The 25,695-nt window shown below is 48.0% G+C and overlaps 1 long non-coding RNA gene and 1 pseudogene across 1 annotated transcript; both read left to right on the forward strand.

The window, feature by feature from the left end:
- Positions 1–733: 733 nt before the first annotated feature.
- On the forward strand, positions 734–25,212 carry LOC110346199 (uncharacterized). The gene is made up of 4 exons (XR_002390099.2): positions 734–1,038; positions 23,095–23,250; positions 23,800–24,059; positions 25,062–25,212. It is a non-coding gene; the product is annotated as an uncharacterized LOC110346199 (long non-coding RNA).
- On the forward strand, positions 14,514–16,098 carry LOC101701478 (eukaryotic translation initiation factor 3 subunit J-like; annotated as a pseudogene).
- Positions 25,213–25,695: the final 483 nt, after the last annotated feature.

Here is a 25,695-nt window from a genome sequence, read left to right on the forward strand (position 1 = left end):
GCTCACATTTCTCGTGAAGCCTCGGGACATGCACATGCCATATTCTCATTCTTTTAATCATCCCCTTTCCTCCTCTCCATCCTCTCCCTGCATCTCTTCATCTTCCCGGTAAGAAAGATCTCCCTCCCTACTTCCTATTATCTCTTATTTTGTTCTTTATTTTTATTTTCAGTTTCCCTTGAAATTGCTTTTTAAAGTCTGTGTCTATTTATTGGGATCCTTAAAAGGGCATTTGACATTAAAAACGTTAAGGACAATCATTCCAAGGAGTGAAATAAAGCCCAAAAACAAAGGAAATAAGTGGTCATTCACTGAGCAATTTGTGTGTGCCAGCTATTGACTGAGTGCTTTATGTAGAATATATCATTTCATCTTCACAACGACTGTAGGAAGCATGCAATGAGAGCCCCATTTAATTAAATGGGGAAAGTTCGGTGTGTTTTAGAAATGTCCGTGAAAGGGAGTTAGACTGCACAGACAAAGAGGAGTAAGCGCATAAAGGGGAACTGTAGTTTGTAGAAAACTGAAGCGCATACAGATTCATGGTTGCGTGGATGATAAATACTAGAATCCAGATTTGAACCAGGGAGTTCTCATCCCAAACCTGGGCCTTTGATTCTGAAAGGTTCTGCCTCCTGTTGCATTGACAGGCGCTAAGAATTTTCCTTATGTTGATGAGCAATGTGCACTCTAAAAGGAAAGTTTAAAAGCAGAGGAAAGATTTCAGGTTTTTTTCAGTCTGGAGACCGGTTTGTCACTTGCTCGTTCATTCCTCCACTCATTCCCGTCAAGCATTTACCGGGCACAGTGCGGAATGCTGAGACCGGCAGGTGAAAGGCCAGGCCTCTTCCCAGGGGCCCCTACCCCGCCCCCCGTGACGGCGCAACGTCAAGGAATGGTAACGAACTTGTGACCGCTACAGTAAGAACACGGGAAAGGGGGGCTTCACCCTCCCCAGGGGAGCCAGAGAAGGCTGAGAAGAGGAGCCTTGAGATGAGAGCTGAAAGAAGAGTGAGTTCAGGAGGCTGAGCCAGGAAGGTACAGATAAGGACGGGAGAAAGAAAACGTGGTGAGCTCTGGGCTGCTCTGACCAGTGCGGGCGTCACGGGTGGGCCGCGGAGGTGAAAGTCTGACTAGGGAGAGAGCCCCGCGCAGATGCGGTCGTGATGGGGCCCGGACTTCGCAAGAGCAGCGGAGGGGCGGCGGGGCGGAGGGACGGGCGAGTTAGCAGAGCCGCCGCCTCGCAGGGTGGGGTCCGAGAGGCTCCCTCCGGGAAGCTGTGGGACAGCCCAGGCGGCCACTGAAGCCGTCCTGCGCGGGGACAGGGGCCCTGCGGGGGGATTCCGGGCAGCCAGGTGCTATGGGGGCTTCCTGAGGCTGCCGTGTGACAGCCGCAGTGGGGCACGGCGAGAGGAAGAGCTGTGAGCAGAGAGGCAGCGGAGGTCTGGCTGCACGCCACGCGTGTGGCACGCCGCGGAAGGCCCGGGCCGCCAGGTCCGTGGGGAAGGGGACTCCTCTGCCTCCCGTGCCGTCCGCTGCCCCGGTTTCAGGCCCCCGAGAGCCGGCGCCCCCCGCACCTCGTTCTCGCTGACCCCTCCCCAGCACGGTTCCGACCCTGGGGTGCCTGCGGCGCACACCCGAGCCTCACCCCGTCTGCCCTCTACATCTCCTGCCTGGCCACTGTCATCCTTCCTGCTGCCCGTGTGCAGAATGCCCATGTCCCTTGCCTGTGGGCATGAACGCGAACACACGTGTGCCCGAGAGTGCGGGCCATGTCAGAATGGAGCCCGGCCAAGGAGCTGCAGAAAACGCTGCCTTCGGCCACGCAGCAGGCGACAGATGGTCCCGCCCTTGTGCAGTGTTCTGTGTGCGCTGATGAGACCCTGGAAAGATGCGGAATCGCGATCTCCTCCCAGCCGTCCTCAGTGCAGCCCGCCGTGGGCTCACTGGTCATGGGCTATGCTGTGCCCAGAGCTGCTGTTGACAGCCACACCCACGCCCTCCGCTCGCTTCTGTGCCCTCTCCCGCCCCAGCACCGCTCTGGGATCGCCTGGAAGTCACATCCAGGAAAGGCGGAGCCGCAAAGAGAACTGTCTGCCTCGCCGCTGGCTGCACCATACACAGCGTGATAAGAGAAGGGAATGGGCTGTAATTACAGCAAAAGGAAGCTCTATTCCTTCCTCCCCAGCCAATGACGTCACTGCGCATCCAACAGAAACCATAGTGACTGCAGTGCACAAAGTACAGCCACAGTCACTTGAGCGCAGCCACCCAGGAGCTAGACAACAGGCAGCCACAGGAAGCGACAGCGCCATTCAGGACAGGTGAGAAACCCTGGCTCCTGGTGTAATTCTAACCGGGCCCTAGGGACCCAGGAGGGTCAGAACAGTGCCAAGCCCGGGGCATGACTCACCTGCGTCCCGTCAGGTGACAGCCCAGCCTGAATAGGACACCTTGACTCCGTGAGACGCTGTCCCAGGACTCAGCACCTGGCAGGGTGGTGACATGCACAGGGCATCAGTACTGCCCCTCTCACCCCTTCAGGCCAGAAGGGCTGGAGGCCTCTGGCCCAGGCCCTGGGCCTGTACGGTTATTTTGCATTGTTTCTGCTCACAGAGGCACTGTTTCTCAACTGTGGTTGCTTCCACAGAAAGGCCTATGGGCAGGGCCAGGGCCAACTTACGCCCAGTGTCCTGGGGCCTTGTGAGAGAACGCATCCCTTTGGTACTGGGCTGCTAGAATTCGCCTCGCCTGTCCTCCAGCTTCCCGGAGCTGTGTCCAGCCAGCTTCTGCTCACACCTGGAAGCGGGGAAAGGGCCGAGAGTGGGTGTGACAATTCCAAACTGAGACCGCAGAGGCGCCCCGGGGCTGGGCAGGGGCTGCGGTTGCTCTTCTGATGCAGTTGGTTAGTGTATCAGAGGATAGCTCAGAATCCCCCATGGAGCTTTTGCAAAATAAACATTGTTGGGCCACATTCTGAAATCTGTCTGGAGGGGGATCCAGGGGTGTGCTTTGGAAGAGCCTCCCGGGTGATGGTCACAGGGACTCCTGGTGTCCAGCCAGTGCATCCGAAGCCACCAGCCGACAGGGCCACCATACTGCATTTTCCTTCCAAACGTGGATTCCCATGTTAACGAGCTCACCTGACCTTTCAGGGGTGGTGCCTGTAAATTAAGACGAAAAGGCCCTTCCTGTCCAGGCTCAGTCCCAGTCTGGAGAGACAATAACCCCAGGATCAACTCTGCTGAGGCCCCAGAGCAGATGAGCGCTACCGGAAACACAGCTTCTGCTGCCAGTGCCTGGGTCTGAGAAGATCAGCCCCCCATGGGCAAGAGCGAGGGAGCTGCTACGAAGACTCCCAGGAACTTTACAATTACAGAGGGAGTCAGAATTTCCAAACAACTCATTTTACAAAAGAGATTCTTCTCTTTATTTGCTTGCTCATTCCACGTTTGACACTGTTTGTCCATAAACTGTACCACAAGTATCAGAGACGGTGATGTCACAAGCAGCGCCTCCTGGAGAGGGAGAGCTTGCAGTCTCTTGGGGCACGAAACACAAGACTGGAGAAATACTTTGGGCCTGGTCCAACAGGTCATTTATCTCCTCGGGTCCCAGTTTCCTTGTCTGTCTGACAAGAAGGCTGGATTGATGGTCTTCCAACCTCCTTTCGGCTGTCAAACTCCACATCCATCTCCCTGCCGTGTGGCCCCTGAGCTTCTGTGTCCTCCACCATGGAGCCTGAGTGCCAATGGGGACCCACATGAGACCTCTTCAAGGGGACACCTCCAAAGCTCACCTGGAGCTCTTGTCCTCTGCCAGCCCCAGCGGCGAGGCTCTGGGTGCTTGGCTGTAAGCAAAGGCCTTGCGCCGCAGCCTGTGAGTCCCATGGTGTGCACAGCATGGTCCCCACAGCATGGTCCCCACTGCTGGGCTCTGGACCTCATTCCTGCTGCCCCAGACAGGGGCCAGCATTGTTCCAGGTGTCTGCACAGCCACCTGACGCTGCCCCGCCTGCCCCGCGCAGGACCAGCTCAATCTGGATGGCTTGGCTGCACTTTTGTTTTACTGTTCCTTCCACACGTATCAGGTGCACATTCCTGTCAGGCACTGTCCTTGTCGGGCAGGTACGGGTGTGGACACAGGAGCAGGTCTGCCTCCCAGAGCAGGGCTCCAGCTCTGCTGGGCCCTGGCCTTGGAGCCCTGGCCTGAGCCCATTTTTGTTGGCTGGGGTTCTGCTGTGAAGGAACCTCCCCCACCCCTCTCCCTTCTCCTCCAACCTTCTGCAGCCATCACCCCACCTCCATGTGGCTGACCGACCTCTCCCTACCCCAGGTCACCCTGCTCCTGGCTTCCTCCGCTATCTGTTTTTGAAATGCCAGTTGTAGCCAATTCCTACTTTGTGATGACAGAATGGAGGAATCAAGTCACCCCCGCCGGTCATTCATAATCAGGAACAGTTTTACTCAGTATGCCCTGGAGCATCTTGCCTGAGATACATCACAACTGGAAACCACAGACCTTCACAGGCCAGGCCAATGGCTGGGTGTCAGGGAAGTGACAGGGAGATGGGCTCCCACCAAACACAGGCATCCTGGAGCCGGGTTTGCGGAATCCAAGTAAGAGCCAAGTCCTGCCCAGACTGTTGCTTGCTCCTTCTCTGCAGTCAGGGTGGCCGGCAGTGCCTCTCTGTGGGGCCATCACCCCTGAGGTTCTGTCTGTCCCTCTGCACCTCCTACGCACACACAGGCAGGAGGCGTCTCACATGAAGCCTGTCTGTGGTCCCTGCTGGCGCTGGGCTCCACTGTGGCGGGCACGTGGGCCGGTCCTCCCAGCCTCCTCTCAGTCCAGAACCTCCTGCAGCTGGAGTGCAAGGCAGCAGGAGCCCACACCACAGCACGGGTGTTTATCCAGAGCAGGGTGGCTCAGCCTCCACCGCACCCACAGAACACACTGTCAGCACACGTCAGGGGACTCGGAAGCCACTGTGCCCCAGCCCAAGGAATGCCAGAGAAAAGCTGCAATGGAAACTGCTGTGACTGAAGCCATGTGCTATAAATAACATTTGAAAGTCAGGCCGCATGTCGTCACCTGTCGCACGGCATTTCTTTCCATCCCCACGTTCCCACTCCTGCAGATGGGTAGAGTCTCAAGGCCCAGGCAGAGAACCCACCTTTCCTTTCTCACTGCCAACTGTCAGAGAAGCTCTTGGAATCACCTTCCTCCAGCTCCAATCCATCCCAGTCTTCCCGAGCATCTGGGAGCAGGGGGACGGCCAGCAGCCACCACCCAGACCACCCAGAGGCATCACCACCCTCTTCCTCCCCCATGCAGGGCCAGGAGAATACTCCACCCAGCTGGGTCTTATGGACCCCCCCCACCACCACCACCAGACCCGGCCTTCTGCTTTCAGTTACTTAGCTATCTGCTCGGATTTTCAAATGGGGAATGACACTTCAAAGAGGCCAAGAACTTGCCCGGGGTCAGGGTTAGTAACCTGGACTGGGGCTGGGGCTGGGGACGCCGCTCATTGAAGGAATGCTTGCCCAGCACAGAGGGAGGAGGGAAGTGGCTGGCTTCGAACCCCTAGTCTTGTGTCTGTAAAGGCTAATGACTGAAATAGTTTCATTGAATTTCCCCTAAAATCTGGATATGTATTCTCTTAAATTCATTTATTCAACTAATATTTCTCAAGCACCTACGATGTGCCCAATGTTTGCAATACTTTAAAAAAAAAAAACCCACTAAACAAAAGCTCTTGGACCCTGAGAGGTTACAGTCTGGCGAAGGAGACAGAAGATCTTTCCACTTTTATTGCTATTGAAAGCATGCTATTGAAAGCACTTTGAAAACTCTGCACACAGGACACAATATTCCTAAATGAAGCTGAGTTGATTACCATGATCAAATCCAGGACACAAAACTATTAGGAAATCATATTAGCAAGGAAATGGATATCTATTCCTATCGTACATGGAAACCGGTATCATCAGTCCACTGTGGAATGCTGCGTGTACCTAAACATTTATCAAAAGGGTTAGACATCTGTCAGGTGGTGATTTAGGGTCACAACATCCAGAGGTCTGCATCTCTGTGCCCACGGAATAGGTAAGGCCACTAACACGCCAGGACACTAACATGCAAAGTCATTCAAAGGTCATTCCTACAAAGGCAAAATGACTTACCAGTAGATCTGGGAGAGACTTTTAGTGAATGCTACAGGACCTGCCCTTAACTCTCCCTTCCTCGAGCAATAGGAGTCAGTCCAGGTCACACTTGGGAAGGTCCTGTGGGGCTCAGAGCCTCCCGCTTGGAGCGCTGGCATTCCTGCCAGAAGGGACAGATCTGACAGTAGGACCCCAGGAGGTGGTCCCGCCTAGTATTTCTGTACTGTTCAACTGAAAAAGACAAATAAGTCAGAGGCGAATAGGAAGGTACAGCTCCACACATGGGGAAGCGGAGCGCCCATTACCTGGGCCACACAGTTGTACGTCATCGAAGCCCATGGAGGTGGTCAAAAGGCTTGGGTGCCTCCTGTGAGGGCCACTTCAGTCTGGGCTGTGGAGTTGAGTGTTAAAGATGCAACTGTGAGATGATTTTTCCCCAAACAGTAGAGGAGCCAGCATGCAGGACAATCAAGACACATTCACTGAAGGCTAGCATTGTAAAAGCAGAGAAACTACCACACCCACGTAGGATAAAGAGCAGTGATTGATATTCTAAATAGGTATCCAGAGGGGGACCACGATCTTCCAGGAAAGATCCCTGACCCACCCCTTAGCGAAAATCCTTGCTCAGTTCCTTATACGCCTGCTAAGTGACTTGCTTCCCTGTTGGATCCCCATTTAATCAACATTACCTAAGAGACTGTACTTGTTGTAATCTTACCGGTGGATCACAGTTTTGTCCACCTTGTGACTTCTCACTGGATCAGTATTACCTAAGCAACTGTACTTGCAGTCTTACTATTTGACTACAGTTTTGTCCCACCTTGAACCTGCCTCGTGCCTTTGTCCCGTAAAACACCTTTGAGAAGCAGGTGGGTGGGCAACCCACTTTCCGATCCCCCTTCTGTCTCTCTTGGACAAAAGCTATCTTTCTCTCAATAAATTCTTCCTACTTAAATAAAAATAAAAGATAAGCATCAATGACAGTGGTTCAAATCCCAACTCTGCCACTTACAGCCTATGTCATCTTAGAGAAATGAATTAGCTCGGGTGTGTTTCAGCTTCCCCATCTGTAAAGTGGGGATACTCATAGTTGCCCGCTTTGTGGGACCACTGTAAGAGGTGACTGAGTTTGTCTGTGTGAAAGCACTGAGTTGATCCGTGCCTGGCTCCAGAGTAAATGCTCCACCACAAGGGAGATTATTATTTAGGGTCATGTGTCTACACGGAGTCATGGGGTAACATTCCACATAGTCCATTTTGCCGCAATAGCATTTGTTGAAACCACACAGAAAAAACTTGCTTCTGTGTCTGAAAGGTCATGAGCTAGGTGGCAAAGCTTTTTTGTCTATCTCAACAACCAAATCTGAATCAGATGATGTTCACTGCCACAAGGAAGGCAATCAGATAGCCAGGCGCTGAGTCGTCGGCTGAGATAACCGAACACTGAGCTTGCCTGAGCTGGGGGGTGGGGTGGGGCGGTGCCTTGTCTGCACCCGACCTAAGAGAGGGAGACTAGGAAGTCACAGTCCCTCTGAAGAGGCAAAGAACTAAGTTTGAATGAGGTGAACTCTCCACCCACTTGAAAGGAACTGGTAAAAATCCATCTCTGTCAATGTATTGGGTAACTTTCAGAGGTTGAGTTGGAAAGAAAGCAGTACTATAAAATGTGTTTCTTGTCTCCAGGTGGGTCACTGTCTCGGGCAGCCTTCTGAGTGATTTGTCAAAATGGAATACAAGCCCAGCAATGAGTCCAGTGAGACTTCATCACTGTTCCAAATGGGCCAGGTTATAAATTGCGAGGCTGGCTGGTTCTTTCCATGTGTACTTGGGTAGCAGCCCAGGTGTCCTTGGGGAGAACAAGACAATAGATTGATGCTATGGATGGAAGATCCACTTTCTATGTCACAGCCTGGGTTCCAATGACCTTGATGTTCACTGCCACAAGGAAGAAAAGCATCCCAAGCTCCCTCACCTTGACCTTCTGTTCTGGAACAAAACCTTCATGCGGCTCTGACAAACATCCCTCTCTGGCCGGAAGTCCATGTGGACAGCTCGTGGACCAACATGCTTTCTTGTGGCCTCTTAACAGAGATTTCAATGTGCCAGGAAGAAGAGTTGGATGCTCCTCCACCCCCTGGAGGAAGGGAAACCAAATTTTTGATCATTTAGGTCACTAATGAATAAGTGTCTCTAAGTCTCTCTAAGAGGATTTTTTAGTCAGTGCCAGTTTGGACTAAATAGTATGTAAACAGTTATGTATTATTGAATAAATTAAAAATTTTTAAAACTTCTTAATTTTAGCAAAAAGAATATGTTTCTTTAAGCCTCAGAATATTTTAGTTCAAAATGTTTTGGGATCTGTGTTATCCACAATACATCTCAACTAATATCTCCAATTTCCTAAGAGAAGTTAGTTCAAAAATCTGTAAGAAACTATTTAAATTTATTTTATCTATTTATTTGGTTAAATATTTCCCTACGACTTGCTTGGATGTTAAAGAAACTTAAATATTCCTCCGGGGCTGGGGAGCTTAGGATTAATTTAATAATTAAAAGCACCTACAGGTTTTATTTAATGTCTATTTGGTTATTTAATGTCTATTTAGTTTTCTTAAATATAAGGAATCTAATAGTAGTAAGTTAGAATGATTAGTGTTACTACTAGTAACAATAATATTACCAATAAAAAAAGATGTATTTAAGGGCCGGGGATTTAGCTCAGTGGCTTCATTGCCTGCTGCTCAAGTGCAAGGATCCAAGTTCAGTCCCTGGTACCCCAAAAAAACAAATGTATTTATTTAGCTAAACATATTTTCGGGGAGTGAAATTTTCACTGTAAAATCATATCGAGTGTGAACCTGAACGGTGTGATCCTCTTGTAAGGCCTGAACAGAGCACACTGCTGGGCAGTCAGCTTCCCCTCACTATGGCAAATACCTGAGATAAACAACTTGGATGGAGAAGATATCACCTTTGGTTCACTGCTTTGAAGCTTCCAGCCTGGGATCGGTTGGCCCCCTGGCTCGGTTGTGGCCAGGGTCAGGCCTAGACCCTGAGCCAGGCAGTTTCACGGAGTGTCTCCCTGTCACCAGGATGGCAGACTGCGTGACTTGCTTTGACCCACTGACTGGATAATTTGGTAGAAAAATGTAGACTTTCTTGTTTGAAGTTCATAAATGAATTCATTCGAGGTGGAGGGAACTATAGCCATATGAATGGTTATAAATGGACTGTAGGCCCTACAATCAGGGTAAAAGAGCTGTGAAATTTGTTTCAAAAGTAATAAAGCACATGCAAATGTCAGTGGTAGGACTGTGCTGTTTTTTCCTGACCTCCATTATTGGATTCATTTATTGTGAGAATCGTATTTCCAGTTTGGGCATGAAGCTAAATTATTATTGTCTAGAAAATGCACATTTGGGGACACACACTGAATTGTTTTAGCATGTAAATAAAACCGTATTAATTGACCTTGGTGGCAGTCGGGGGATTCGTAAGATTTTTTTTTTTAAATATGCAACCAATCTCACTGGCCATAAGTCCATCCTGACAACATTTTAATTATTCAGTGGTTAATAACTCTCAAAAGCAACTTCGCCATTAAAATGTCTCTAAGAGCATGTACAGAGCTCTTCAACCCCATGTATTAATTTCATACAATATTCATATCAACCTAAATTTTTCTCTGAGATCTTTATAAATGTGCGTAACATATTTTTGTATTCAGAAAACAACCTTAAAATTCTGTCGCTGTGCATACGTCCTTAGCGTGATAAACATGCCTATTATCCAAACACTTTGTTTATGCTATAGTTTCAGTCTATCTGATGTCAGCTTTTAAAAAATCAATTGAGAGCAATTTATACAAAAGCCCAGTTCCTGCCATGTGTAAAACGATAGTGTGAGGGGTGCGAAGAGGTGCAGCTCTTGTCTCCATGGAAACCTTCACCGCAACAACTGAGCATAGGAAAACTACTGGAAATAAGAAAAAGCAACACAAGCAGCATGAGACAATGGTGGAGGAGTTTCTTGCCTTAGCTGAGCCCCTCAGACCAGCATCTGGGGAAGGTGATTTGGGGTGCAGAAATGGGCAGGAAGGGAACCGACCCTCCAGAGGGTGACTGGCTCAGGGCCTGGGCTGCTCTGGAGACAGCGTCCAGCCAGGGCAGGGAGCTGGAGTCCGCCCACCTGCTACCCAGGGTCCCAGGTCACCAGGCAGGGTCACCTAGCAGGGTTCCTTCCTGCAATGAACTTCTAGGCACTTCCTGTTACCTGTGAAGGTATTGCAGGTTGTAGCCAACCACCTGAGAGCAGCCTTCCCACAGAGACAAGGGGGCTGCTCTGGGTGTGTGACACACGAGTGTGCACCTTGCTGTGGTCAGGTGCCTGGACACGGTCAGCTGTGCTAAAGGGCTGCGAGGCTGCACTGACAGCCTCTGACCACTGCCCCAAGGGTTGGGAGAGAATCGCCAAATCAACTGCACAGCAATGGCTGTGACGGGCCAGAGAGAGAATGCGTCGAAGCATCTGCCCAGTTCCCTTTACTACGAATTTCACAGGGACGGGCATTGTTGCTTTCATCGTCACCTGTGACAAGGTGTAAGGAAGTCACCTGCCCAAGATGTAAACCCTGTGCTCCAGTAACACAGGGTCCGAAACAAAGGTGAGCATTGGCTCGTCATCTATCTCAGACCTTCAACAGCTCTTCATGAGTTCAGCACACAGGTGAGAAAGGTTATATGTCCAACATTCTTGGACCTCAGTGAGTAATGATAGCACGCACTGAGTCCTATTGGCCAGGAATGAGCCTCAGCCACTTACAGAAATGACCTCACTGTGCCTTTCTACAGCCTGGTGACCCCGGCCCAGCGTGCTCTCTTTCAGGCATGGAAGCAGAGGCACATCCATGGGAATTATCTGCTTCTCAGTGGTTTTGTCAAATTCACCTGCAGTGAATGCTGCCTAGTCCTGTTGCCTTTTTTGTTTGTTTGCTTGGTTTTCTGTTTTTGTTTTTGTTTTGTTTTGTTTCTGGTCCCTTGAACATTTTCTCTGTCTTTTCTACAAAAATCAGACTATTTAGATTTTTCTAACTTTCTGGAGTCACTTCATGATTTAGGGGGGTGTGTGTGGTACTGGGGATTGAACCCAGGCCTTTGCACTAAGGTACATCCCTAGCCCTTTCTTTATTTTTTGTTTTGTGACAAGGTCATACTAAATTGCTAAATTGCCCAGTCTGGGCTTGAACTTGCAATCCTGCCTTAGCCCCCCAGAGTGCTGGGATTGTAGGAGTATTCCACCACACCCAGCTCTTAATGTTCTTTTAATGTGGTGATTTCTACCTTATGATTTGTTTATCAATTGTGTATCAGTGTTTTCTCCACCCTAAAGAACAAAAAACTTCCTTGGCTATATCTCAATATTGAATAATATGTGCCAGATTTTCTTAGAACATGGAATTTTCAACCAATTTCCAAGTACAGACCCAAGAATATCTTAAAACTGACCAAAAAGTAACACCTTAAATCAGTTTGGGAAACGGAAAATTTGCCAAATTGTTTGGAATGATTAATGTGTTTGGAAAAAAAATTCCATAGCTAACACCATTTTCTGAAGTAAACTCCAGATAAATTTAAAAGTTAGCCCTAAAATGTATGTCAAAAGAAAGTACAGTAGACTATTGCTTTTTCTCAGGGATAAAGCAATAATTTCTAAACAAGATCTTTTAAAAACCCATAGGAAAATAGTGTTAAATTGGACCAATTAAACATTCTAACATAGCAAAAGACACCATGCATCAAGTGAAGTTACATGCAACATTCTCACAGGACTAATACTTAATATCTAGTATGTGTTGAATCCTTACAAATTAATAAGGAAATGTCAAAAAGCCTTATTTCAATAGGCAAAAATAGGAAGGAAAATTAATAGAAAATTATAAATGAAAGACAAAATGATATACAAATTTATTATCATCTGAAAACTACAAATTAAAATAAATGTACCATAAGAATGGTAACAATTAAAGTCATTGGAAATATGAGATGTTTGAGCAGGAACTGATGGCAGTGCAAAATATGGAAGGCAATAAAGCTGGAAGATCATTACAATCCCTATAATATCATATATATGTAAATATATCTTTCGACTCAACAACTTCCTGTCTTAAGGAAATACTGCTATGTCTTTACAAAAATGAATATACAAGGATGTCGGTTATTGGCTCCACAGGGAGGTGGCCAGACAATATACATTGTGTGCATTCTATGAAACCTGGTGGCATTCTGGCAGCCCTCACAGGAGGAGGTAGTGTTAGTGTCCCCTATTGGTGTCAACGCTCTGCAAGATCTACTGGATGGGGAAGCAAGTTGAAGAATGGTCTCCTATTTTATGATCACATTTGTATAAAACAAAGAAATAGCAAATAAAACTGATGCTAAAACAAAACTCTGTGTGTGGGGGGGGTGGTATATCTATAAATGAATTTAAAAAAAAAAAAAAAAGCTAAGAATTTTGTCTTTTCCAAGCAAGTTACTATAACAAATCATCCCAGACTCATTGGAGGGTGATCAGCCCTCCGACTGCCTAGAAAAGGGGATGGTGAGGGCTAAAGAAAGAAGGACAATAGAGACATGCATAATTCCAAAGTACACGGAGGGGCGGGGATTTAGCTCAGTGGTTCTGGTGCCTGCCTCTCAAGCCCAAGGTCCCGAGCTCCATGCCCAGTTCCAAAAAAAAAAGTCAAAGTACATGGGCGGGCCAGGAGGTCAGTGCCTCAGAGAAGGCAAAGACAAGACACTCCAAGCTAGCCACTATTTACTGGGTACACACAATAATTGGAGGGAGGATCGCGTGACTCAGGGGGTGATGATGATCCTATGTTAATGGTAGGTCACTGACAATCTTATGTTGATGACCACCGTAATGAGAGCATTCTTACCCTAGGAGGTGGGAGGAGATAGCAGTCTAATAAAGAAGTTGTCCTTCCCCCAGGTGAAACCTTTATGTGTTTTTACTACTACTTGGCTCTCCAAGAACCAGGATGTCTTCAGCTGGTGTACTCTTGCCCTTGAGCATTTCTGCATGCCATAGTTGGCTCGCAGGCGAGGTGACATTGGGCCTTAGACAGCTGTAGTCATACTTTAATTATGAAATGATTGTTCCCCCAAAATTATGTATAATGTCTTCCAACATAGCCTGGGCAACTTATAAACAAAAATTTATTGCTTGCAATTCTGGAGGTTAGGAAGTCCACAATCAAGGTGCCAGCAGACTCATTATGTGATGAAGGACTGCTCCACATAGTTGCCATTTTTGCCTCAGTCTCATGAGTCAGAAGGGACAAAAGGCTATCTCACACCTTTCTGATAAGAACACTCATCCCATTCATGAGGTGTGTTAGTCAGCTTTCCATCACTATGACAAAATACCTGTGGAAAACATCTTCAAAGGAGATTTGTTCTGGCTCATGGTTCCAGAGGGTTCAGTCCATGGTAGTTTGGTCCCATCACTTTTGACCTGGGAAGGCCAAATGTCATGATGGAAGTGGGTCATGGAGCAAAGCTGCTAACATCATGGCAGTCAAGAAGCAGAAAGAAGGAAAGAGAGAGGAAAGGGCTGGGAACAAAATCCCTTCTTCTAGGGCACAGTTCCTGAGATTAGGCTCCAAGCATTCAACACATGCACTTTGGGGGACATTTAAGATCTAACCCATAAAAAGGGGGCAATGCCCTTATGACCCAATTATCTCCCAAGGCCCCCTCCCTCTTGTGATTAGTTTTCCACACATGAATTTGGGGTGACACAGACATCCAAACCACCACAGATGTTTCTAGAAATATTGACATTCTCCCCTCTACGAACATGAGTCACAGCTGGAAGGAGGAAGACACTCACATTTCTCTCCATATAGTTCTTTATTTGATATCTTTGAGTCATTTATTGTTATGGTTTAGATCTAAAATGGTCTCCAAAGCCGCCTAAGTGACTGGATTATGGATGTTCATAGCTGACCTGCTGTTACCAGGCAGGTCTGGTCAGAAAAGGTGGTCGCTGGGGTCGTAGCCTGGAAAGGTTTCTCTCCCTCCCTGGCTCCTCCCTTCACTCTCTGCTTCCTGTCCCCCACCCACCCAGGCCTTTCTACCACGCTGTCAAGCATGCAAGAACCCAAACTTCAGAAACATGAGCCAAGGGGCTGGGCTTGTAGCTCAGTGGTTCCGCTACCTCTTTGATCCCTGGCACAAAAAGCGAAAGAATTGAGCCCAAACAAACCCCTCGTCCTTTGAACTGTGGGTGTTGCCTGCGCGGGCCGCCGAGGGCCACTCGGTGAGTCCTCCGCCGCGCTGACTCTGGCCTCTGGACTCACGCCCGGCCCGGCCGGGCCCGAGATGGCAGCGGCGGCGGCGGGCGACTCCGACTACTGGACGCAGACACGAGAAAAAAGAGGAAGCAGAAGTAAAACCAGAAATAAAAATTTCAGAAAAGAAAAAAATAGCAGAGAAGATAAAAGAGAAAGAATGGCAACAGAAGAAAAGGCAAGAAATTAAAAAGAGGTTAGAAGAACCCGAAGAACCTAAAGTGCTGACTCCAGAAGAACAGTTAGCAGGTAAACTGCAGCTAAAGAAATTACAGGAAGAGTCAGACCCTGAATTAGCAAAAGAAACTTTTGGTGTTAATAATACAGTTTATGGAATTGATGCTATGAATCCATCTTCAAGAGATGATTTCACAGAGTTTGGAAAATTACTGAAAGATAAAATTACACAATAGGAAAAGTCACTTTATTATGCCAGTTTTTTGTAATCCTTGTTCGAGATGTGTGTATTTCATTGGGAATTGATGACTTGAAAAAGATCACCAATTCATTGACGGTGCTTTGCAGTGAAAAACAGAAGCAAGAAAAACAAAGCAAAGCCAAAAAGAAGAAGAAAGGTGTGGTTCCTGGTGGGGTTTAAAGGCCACCATGAAAGATTATCTGGCAGATTATGGTGGTGATGATGGAGGATATGTACAAGACTATGAAGACTTCATGTGCCATTTTACCTTCTGGTGTCTTCTTTCTGTTGCGCACAATCCCTTCAACATGTAGCACAACTTCCTTTCCTTTCAGTTCTGCCAAATGCTACAATCAGAAGTGCAGTATCTTTTGTGCTGGTTACTCAACCCCTTGACACTTAGGTGCTAATGTGCAAGTGAGGGAACTTGGATCTTGCTGCCAAGGGGTTAAAATCAGGAACCTCAATTGCTACTAAATCAGAGTTTAAAAACAGATCTAATAATGTTGTTATTGTTGCTATATGATTCCATAGCAGCATTCACTAAACTGGAAACAAAGGTTACAACATGACAAAAAATTGTCTAGTATTTACCAGCCCCATTCAGTAATACAGCCTTAACCATACCTCCTTGAACTACTTCATAACTTGTCAAGAAAAGCAGTTTGCAGCAAGGGCATGTGGTGTGCACTTAGTATTAAAATTGCTTTGTCTTAAAATTGAGCAAGAGGATATTAAAAATCCATTGTGAAGAAGACTGCTTATCTCATAGTGAAGATACTTAAAAATTAAATGACCAAAACCCTCCAACTTTGAAGCTGAAGAAGGTAAACCTCTCCATTATTGCAGTACAATAATTATTGTGGAATCTGCTGAGTCCATAGACCATCTAGTTTTTAATTTATTAGACTATTTCTACTGATGGTGTGCTTCAGGATGGGGGAGGGAAACTACCTGATTCAAGTGTTTGAGAAACAAATCTCTTGTTCTTCTAGGCTGCAGTGGAACAACTTTAACAGGGTTGTGGCATTTCCCTTCCTTTATAAAACATGCTCAGCAAACTGCACCAGTTAACTACAGTTTGGTAAATTGTTATGTTCACAATTATGACATCTGCAATGTTTACAAAGTAACTAATTTAATAAAATTACTATTGTGAGGACTTAAAAAAAATAAAATAAAAAAATAAACTGTGGGTGTTGAGTATTGTGTCTCAGCAAAAGGAAAGTGACTAAGACACTTATAATAATATATTTAAATATTACTAGCATCGTTCTGCAAGTCAGTACAAGTAAACAAAAAATACAACAGATGGTGTAGATGTGCCAATAGGGTTGTTGACCCTCCAGCCTCAGCTTCTCTTCCACACTGCTCACAGGAGAGATGAAAATTTGTGTGTGTGTGTGTGCGTGTGCGTGCGCGCACATGTGCATGTGTGTGTATGGCAGGTATGGGAGAACTGATTACATGTGGCCCCTTTTCACTCAATCAGGAGACACTTCCACATTTCGGGGAAATATCTCAATATAGGAAAAGTTCTTCATAAGAAACTGACATATAGTTAGTCCTCCCTGGCTCTCAGGGTCTCACACACACACACAGGCACAGACTGGTTTATTCCCAGCCTCTGCTGGCTGTGCACCTGATTATAACACTGTTGGAAGTGTCAAGTGGCAACACTTTCTCATCACCCCCCGTAGGTAAAAATAAGCATTTTCTCAACCTTTCTGGGTCAGCGCGCTGGCTCTGAGGGCAGCATGGCAGGCGATGGGTGACTTTGGGCCAGCTCAGACTAGCTGTTCTTCCCACCCTCCCCCTCCATCTCCAGCTTCCAAGAAGAGCTGGAAGACGCAGTGATCGCCGAGGGAGCCTTCAGGAGCTGTCTTCTCGGGTATGTGCGGCACGGCTAGTCCACTCCAGCTGCAGCCTAGATGCAGGATGAGCAATTCGTATGCTTGGGAGATAACAGATTGTCACAAGAAAGAAGTAGAACATGGGACCCAGAGATGCACAGAAAGTCTGTAGCTTCTGTAGGAAAGGCAGCGGTGGTGACAGTAAAATCAGAGACAAGGACAGCATGGATCAAGAGAAATCAGCAGCTGCAGAGCTGATCCCTTGCTTTGTGGTTCAAGGAAAGAGGAAATCTGGAGGTGTCACCTGAAGAAAAGACAACAAAACACCCTGAGGGACTGTGGTCAGAGCTGAACAAACGCCTGCAGGTCATATGTGGAAAAAGATGAGGAAGTGCTCCAGCCTCCTTCCCACAGGGGATGCTAAGTAAAAACAACACCAATGCCTAAACTAAGTACAATACAGGAATTAGCAAAGGCTTCAACAATATTTTGCTTCACCATCGCTGGCCAGCCAAGCAGACTCTGCAGAAACCCAGTGGATTGCCTGTCAGATGGGCTCTGACTGGGAGGGAGCGAGGTGGCAGCCAGAGAAATCGCTTGTCCTCTGGGCCAAGACGGTGGATCTACCCCGCCAGCCTGAAGTCAAAAGAGGGAACTTCACACACGATGTTTCGACAACGCTGGGCACCCAAGGCAGGGTGGGGTAGGCACTGAGATCAGGCTGGAGAGCAACCACGAGGACACTGGAGAGCAGGCCATGAGGATTCAAGTGGAAACTGACGTGGCCGGAGCTAAAGGGAGGGGCAAATCTGCCACAGAGGCGCTCAAGATCGCCGGCTTGTCCTTGTGAGAAAGGCTGGCTGAGTTATCTCCAAGGAGCAGTGACAGCTGGCTCCAGAATCTGTGCTCTGCGGCCCCTCAGCCTCCCTGGGGCCCCTTTCTTCTCCAGGTTTTGGGAGGGTGGAGAGCATGGGCCACACCAGCAAGATGAGTCTCGGGCTCAGCAGACAACTGTCAGGCACGGGGCGCCAGGGTCATCTCCCAGCTGCGGCTCACTGACCACGGCTGGACGGGGCCTGGGGACCCTGCGGCACCTGCAGCGGCCCTACCGGCACCCCTCCAGCCCACTGTCTCTCCTGATGACAGACCATCTTTCTAGAGGACAGGGTCTTGGCTCGGCTCCAGGCCAAATCATTAATGTCAACTAAAACACACTTTATACGACAAATGCAATGAGGTGAATGCTCAAACTTGCTGTTTTCTTGTACTTGTAACTTCACAGACATTTCTAGGGCTTTCGAGTTCGTTCCTGCTGTGGCCTGGGTCTGGGCATCCCTCCAGGGCCGAACGTTAAAGGCCTGCTCCCCAGGTGGCTGTTGGAAGGTGGCGCCATCTTTGGCAGGCAGGGTCTTGTGGGAAATCCTCAGGCCCCTGGGGGCTCCCCTTAAAGGAACTGGGGACCCTGGCCCCTCACTCCTCCTCTCTTTGCTTCCTAGCCCTGGGTGAGAGGTTCAATCCAAAACAACGCTCCCACCTCGATGTGCTCCCTCACCACAGGTCCCAAAGCAGTGAGGCCAGCAGACCATGGAGCCAAAATAAACCTTTTCTTTTGCTAAGTTAACTGCCTCAGGTATTTTGTTACAGTGATGAAAAGCCAACTAACATTTTTCTTCACATAATGGTCTACTTTTTTTTTCTTAATTGGCTCAGTCTGGTGGATTTTGTCTCAAAAGCAGGCCACATGCCTGCATCAGGACATCCCCTCCTTCCCAACCACAATGGGCTGGTCCAGGCTCCAGGGGCTCTTCCTCTGCAAAGGGGCCTGGCCTTCCTGGGCAGCCATATATTGCTTGAACTTCTGGGAGTAAAAGACAATCTACCCTTTGGCATTCAACCACACTTATTATTAAAAGAGCATTGCGTTACAGGAGAAAACTCCACAATGTGTCTTAGGAGTCAAAGATCCAAGGCGGCTCTGGCAGAGAAAACCCTGCCTCAGGCACGCTCCCTGGAGACAGGGTAATCAACTCAACTCCAGCAAGTAAAGTGAGCAGCAGTGTTCCATCTACAGATGATGCATCTGATGGAAGAGGCTCACTGTTCCCCTGTGCCAGCGGACACGAGGGCGTGACATGCCTCTCACTGCTGTACATTGGTTTGGTTTTCCACGTAGGTAAATAGTCTCAAAAAGAGTATGATGGATCCATGTGACATGAAGTGGACTGTATCATTCCACCCTAAGAGAGGAGGGTGAATAGGGCCTGACCAGGGAAGTCTGACCAGAAACCCAGTACAACATACTGTGCGCCTTCAAGAATAACAGGAGTTATAGGTGGGTCATTGTATGGACAAACAAATGGGGGAAGTTCTTGACACTGTACTGTAATCCACCCAGGAGAGGGGTGGGTGACTCCAGTTTATAACACATTGTCACTCATGGTCAGGGCAAAGCCTTTCCCTTAGGAATAAACTATTTCCTTTATTCAACAGTATTCATGAAACATATGCCATGTGCCTGGTAGTGTCCCAGAGAGTAGGAACACAATACTGAACAAAACAAAGATCTTTGCTCTTACAAAGTTCACCCTCTCGCAGGATCAGATGGGCAGTAAGTGACACAATAAATAAGTAATTGACATGCTCTGATCGAAAATGGTATGTGCTGTGGGAAACCTGATAAAAGGCTGCCAACAGTGAGATGTAAACCAATGCAGATTCCAGAATGAGAATGTCGGAGAGCCAGGAAACAGCTTTCAGCTGGAACCACACAGCTGGCTGTGTAGAAGTCACTCACTTCTAAGCCACCAGGCAAATGCACATGAAAGTGAACGCACTTATGAGGACAGACAGAGACTTGGAAAGACTCGTTCTGTTTCAGTGATTTTAGCATTCGGAATAGTTTAACCGTTCACTAAGCCCAGCCTTTGGACAATCTGAGAGGGACATTGCTTAGTCATTGACTACAACCAAAACAGAATTTCTTTTTCTCTTCAAATGAAAACCAAGCAGCTTTAAACAGATCCTAAGTTTAAATTCTGGAAAACTCTGCCAAACTTGAGGAAGGTCTGTGTCAGCTCTTGTTGGATGTAATGTTGACAGAAATGCAGAGAGAAAAGCCCCTTCTCCGGCACCTTCTAGGCCACCTACTAAAGTGGGCTCCGTGTCCCCAGAGCCCCTGATGACTGTCACTCGCTCCATGACCCTCAACTATCTGAGCCGTGAGCCCCTTGACAGCAGGACCTGCATTTCATGTGTTGAGTTCTTGGAATCTAGCTCAGCTCCCACCGTATAATAATCAGGGTTTTTTTCTTTTTTTTTTTTTTACTGGGGATGGAACTCAGGACCTTGCTCTTGCCAGGCAGGCGGCAGAACCACTGAGCTACATCCCCGGCCCGAATCGATTTTAAAATTTGTAAAGAATGAATAAATTAGCCAGGCCGGGTGGTGCAAACCAAGCACCCTGGAAGGCTGAGGCAGCAGGGTCACAGGCTGAAGTGCACGCTGGGCAAGTTAGCAACTTAGCGAGACTCTGTCTCAAAACTTAAAACGAGAAATTTGAAAGAAATCGGAATGGATGCAGCCCTCTGTGAAGGTCTTGGGTACAATTCCCAGTGCCTCGAAGTAGGAGGAGGAGGAGGAAGAGGAAAAGGAGAAGGAGCAGCAAGAGGAGGAAGAGCAGAAGGAAGAGGAGGAAGAGGAGAAGGAAGAGGCGGAGGAGGGGAAGGAAGAGGCAGAGGAGGAGGAAGGGAAAGAAGTGAATGTTCTGCAGTGCTGCCAGAACTACATTCAGCGCGAGGGGTGATAGAACCGAGGGGCCATAGGGAGTTGGAATTCTTGTTCAATAGAAATAGATGCATAATATATGCAGCCTTTGCGTCTCAGTTCTTTAAATCTCTGGTTTTAAAGGTGATTTCTTCCCCCTATGGAGTCCATGCCCGCTCACTTGTGAACAGGAAACACTTCCATTCTCAACACTGAGCCTCGCAAGACCTCCATCCTCAACATTAACGGCAGCAGACAGACGGTCCCAGCAGGCGGGCGCAGCACCCCGTTTGCAACAGCAAGCGCGGTGCTCCAGTGCAGTCGAGGATGGGGGGGGCGGCTGGAGCTCAGCTGGTCCCTGTCATCACCTCGGCGGTGCGTGGAGGGCATCTGTCTGTCCACCTCGGAGCCTTCCGCCTGGTTCGTCTGGCGGGATTCCTGCTTGGACTCGCCCGGATGCAGTGGGGCCACCCAGAGCCTCCTCCGGGCTCAGCCGCTATGCCCGAGGTCACAGCCCTCCTCCTGGGCAGCTGCTGTGAGAGCTGGCCGTGCGGGCACAAAGCTGGCCCCTCTGGCCTTGGCTGGGCGTCTTAGGGCCCTCTCGAGCCCGGAGCTCCCTGTGGGACGGAGGAGGGCTTGTGCTGTGTAAGCACCCTGGCTTTACCTCTGCTGGACGGCACTGCGAGGCCAGTGCTCTGCTGCCGTCCTCACGGGCGGTGCCTGGCAGGCCCTGGCCCGCACACCGCCAGCGCACCCCGCTCCGGCTGCCTGCTTTCCTGGAGCTTGTCCTGTGAAAGCTGCTGCCTGCCCTCCAGGCCCTCCCCAGGGCGAGGGCCAGCTCCAGCTCCTACCTGGCCAGTGTGGCTGGGGACCAGAGCCCTCCGGAAGACCTTGCGTCCCTGTCCGCTCCAACTCCCCACCCTCTAGCAGATGCGCCAGCACACCGCCTGTAAAAATGACGCCCTTCCGGGAAATGCCGCCCTGCACCCCACTTTGCAATGGAACTGGACAGTCGAGCCCTTCAGATAGGGATTTGATTTATGGGGTGCCTGTTTGGGGTTTGATCAGCATTCTGGATTAACATGAATTATTACTGAATTTGTAGTATTTGCTTAGCTCATTCCAAGATTTTCTTCCTCCTCCCCTAGTGACTATTTCTTCACCAAGCCTCCAGGGCCGTAAAGCCAGCCTTTCCCCTGCTGTGCATGGGTGTGTACAGGTGTGTAACCCAGGGACTCTGATCTTCTCAGAGAACATCTCCCCACCCCAGACATCTGAAGAGCTCTCATTCTGTCACTGGGGAAGCAACGAATGCACTCTGACATACACAAAATATATGAATAAGGAACCTAAGATATCAAGGTTTCCTCATTTACAGAAGGTGCTTGGTAAATAAGACAGGTCAAACCCTTTGGCCCAATTCCAGTTTTAGGGGCTTATGAGACAAAAGAACTAAGGTAATATGCATTATAACATTTGCTGCCACATTGTTTCGTGTTAATGACATACTTTTTAAAAACTTACAGAGATTAGTCCATCAATACAAGACTGGATAAATCCTACAATAATACACTGATAAAATCAGGCTGCCATGAAAAGTACACTTATTAATATCGAAAGAGGTTTACAAAATAAAGCTGAATTTTAGAAACCAAATTATTAAACAATGCAAAAGCTACAGTGCATTTATATGAAATATATTTGGCATAGACAGAAAAATAGCTAGAAAGAAAAATCAACATGTTACCAGTGATTTTCTCCTATTGGTAGAATTTAGAGTGACACGTTTTTCAGAATTGAATTTTTAAGATATAGTTTCAAGAACAATAAAATTATTCTATTTTGAATTCTTCCTCAAAACAGTCCTACTACCCTCCTGCCGTTTTTCCATTCTCCTGTCCTTTTTGACATCTTTTCAAAAGAAAACTCAAACCCATGTTCATAGCAGAGTTATTCACAATAGGGAGAAGGTGGGAGTAACCTGAGTGTCAATCAACAGATGAATGGATAAACCCAGTGGGGAATACATTATATACACTGTGGAATATTACTTAGCTCTAAAAAGGAAATAAGTCTTAACACACACTACCAGGTGGATAAACCTTGAGGATGTCACACTAATGCAATAAGCCAGTATCAGATGGACAAATACCCTCTAATTGATATATGAGGACTCAGAGTCCCAAAGACAGGAAGTAGAATGGAGGTTGCCAGTAACTGGGGTGGGGGGTCATTGTTTAAAGGTACAGAATTTCAGTTTTGCAAGATAAAAGGAGAGAGAGAAGAGGTGGTGACAGTTACACAGCGTGAGTGTCCTCTTCAGGCCATTGACGTGTACTCTTAAAATGGTTAAAATGGTAACTTTTATGTGGATTTCACGAAATTAAAAAATTTCAGCAAAATAAGAAGAACGCTTGAGTGTGTAACTGTACATCTCATAGGAGGCCCCGGGAGCTCCCCAGTTGGGGGGCGGCGGGGGGGAGAAGATGTAACCCACCTTCTGCATCTCAGAGGAAACGTTCTGTGGCTGCTTCTCAGGTCCCAGAGGACACAGGCACAGCAAGAGCTTTGCAAGCCGTGTGAAGAGAGGAAAAACAACAGAGAGCAAGGAAGGAGGCAAAAATCAGCCCAGGGAAGTGAAAGGCGATGAGAATTCATCCACCCAGGATCACTGCCATGTGCTTTCGTCCACAGGTAAGGAAGTGCCCCTCTCATCCACAAGAGACAGATGACAATAGCGACAGCTCACAGCAGTGCTCCCCACACTGCCTGTTCTGGGGGTCATTCTCCACTCTGAATTCATGCAGGATGATGGGCAAACCCGACAGGGGGGCAACTACACTGTAAAGATCCACAGCATGTCACTGATGCTCTTAGGTTTATGCCCAAGGGGGGGAATTTCATATTTAAGGAGACCGCTGGGAAAAACGGAGCATAAAGGCAGACGATCTAAACGCTGTGGATGAACATTAGAAAAACCCACTTGATGTCAAACGCCAGGAAGCTGGCAGAAGAGCTGGCAGCAAAGGTGGCACAACCCCGCCCTGGCACTATGAGGGCCCTGCCTGCTGGGCAGCACCAGCTCCGCGAAATCTGCCACTCTCACCTACACTGGCACAAGAATCACCTAAATGACCCTTCTATGTCTTTTTCCCTCCTGCTGCTTCTAAAGCAAAAATCTGTTCTGACTTCAAGAGCAATTTGAACCTACTGACCTCAGATGATTATTGTTTCCCCCAACAGTCAGTTGGCGCTTCCTGTCGGCCTGGGAAAGAGATAAAGTAAGAGCAAACTGAAGAAAGATTTGGAGTTGAGTCAAACTGGAGTCACTACCATAGTATCTCAGTGTTGTGAAGATATGAGAGAACTCAGTGGCCTGTACAGCTCCACGATTTCCCTACAGACCTTAGCTTTTGCTCATAGCAGGTTCTAGGCAAGACCAGATGTGTGAGAGCCATTACAGAACAAACAGGAACATTCAGAATTCAGCTTAAAGTAGCAATGTAAGTTACTGAGAAAAATGTACAAGAGAGTGACATAAGTGTACTAAACTTTGCCTTGTTCATTTAATCCTACTAAGATTTTTACATCTTTTCTATAACATCTTGATTCCTTCTCTGGCTCACACTGCAGCAGCAACTCCTGACTTGCTCAAGAACTCAGCAGGGTTGGGCTGGGGATTTAGCTCAGCGATTTCACCGCCTGCCCCACAAGCACAAGGAACTGAGTTCGATCCCCGGTACCAAAAAAAAAAAAAGAACCTAGCAGGGTAGACAGGGGACTTAGCTCAGTGGCGCCACCACCTGCCTTACAAGCACAAGGTCCCAAGTTTGATCCCTGGTACCAAAAAAAAAAGAATCTAGCAGGGAGCCCCAGTGCTACTTTACTTCACTTTTCCAGAAGAACAAAAACTAGCACTTGCCTTTTTCAAATCAAAGGGGTTCTCCACTGCGTCTCGTGAAGCAATGTTTCTCTCATTAAAAATATTTTCTTTATATCTATATGTTTCTATATGATATATATGATTTATATATGTGTGTGTATGATCCATGACCTTATATATATGTCTGTATATTTTAGATCTATGACTATAGACATAGATGTCTTAGATCTATACCCTCAGTTCACATCTGAAGAGGTTTCGCCAATTCATCTTGGTTCTTTATATTTGGGTTGGCGATGTTTTATTCTAACAGAGTGCTAATTCTATTCATGGATGACTGTTTCTATTGATGCTTTTTCTATTCTTTTCAAATGCAACTTCCCATCCTTCTAATGGCAGCAGTAAACAGACCCAGTGTACCCAGAGAGGAAGGCCTGCAGGGCAGGCATTGGGAGGTTGGGGAGCACTTCTGGGGTTGCTCAGTGCACAGCCACCTGGTGTACGACCCAGAAGAGCCCAAGGCACAGAGGGAGAGGGAGAGGGCCCAGGAGAGGAGACCACCACCAACATTGCAGGGACCAGTACCGGGACAGGAGGTGACCACTGACCCATGTCTTCCCAGGTGGATGTGGTTTCCAGAAGAGAGACGGAGAGAAGGATATTCTGACTGCAGAAAAGGAAGAGAACTGGCAGGAAGCAGGGTGTGTCCAGCAGAGCAACTGGCTCAATCCAGCCGGAATGCAGTATATTTACGGGACTCGGTGAGAGAAGCGTCAGGAAAGGCAGGAAAAACAGGCTCAGGCTGCAGCTGACCTACCAGTGGGCTCAAGCAGAGTGAGCTCAGCCGGGAGCACGGAGGTTGGTGCCTCATCAGTTGCTTGGTACCATGTTTACCAAGCAGGGGTGGGAGAAACGTGATTAGCCACCTGGAGCCAGAACTTCATAGCTCCCAGCCAAGTCCTGCAAGAGAAGTGCTGGCTCTTCAAGCTGGGGGAGGATCCATCCCATAAGGCCTCTCTTGTGGAGACAAAGCCCCAGGCTACTGGTTTCTTCTGATCAGAAAACCATTGCCCCTCAACCTAACCCCATGCTCACCAATCACTTTTACAGTGATTCTTCATTTCTGTGAAACAAAACCCAAACTCCATAGCAAGCCGATGAGGCCATGTGCACAGGTCTACACCACCCCCTGTCCGCTTCCGCGTCTTTTCATCTCACCTGTAGGGTAGGGAACCATTGAAGAGATGAAGGCGTCG

Source organism: Heterocephalus glaber, unplaced genomic scaffold (genome assembly GCF_053883595.1).
Source record: "Heterocephalus glaber isolate CG9 unplaced genomic scaffold, H.glaber_assembly_v1.0 deba00001067, whole genome shotgun sequence".
Taxonomy (NCBI): domain Eukaryota; kingdom Metazoa; phylum Chordata; class Mammalia; order Rodentia; family Bathyergidae; genus Heterocephalus; species Heterocephalus glaber.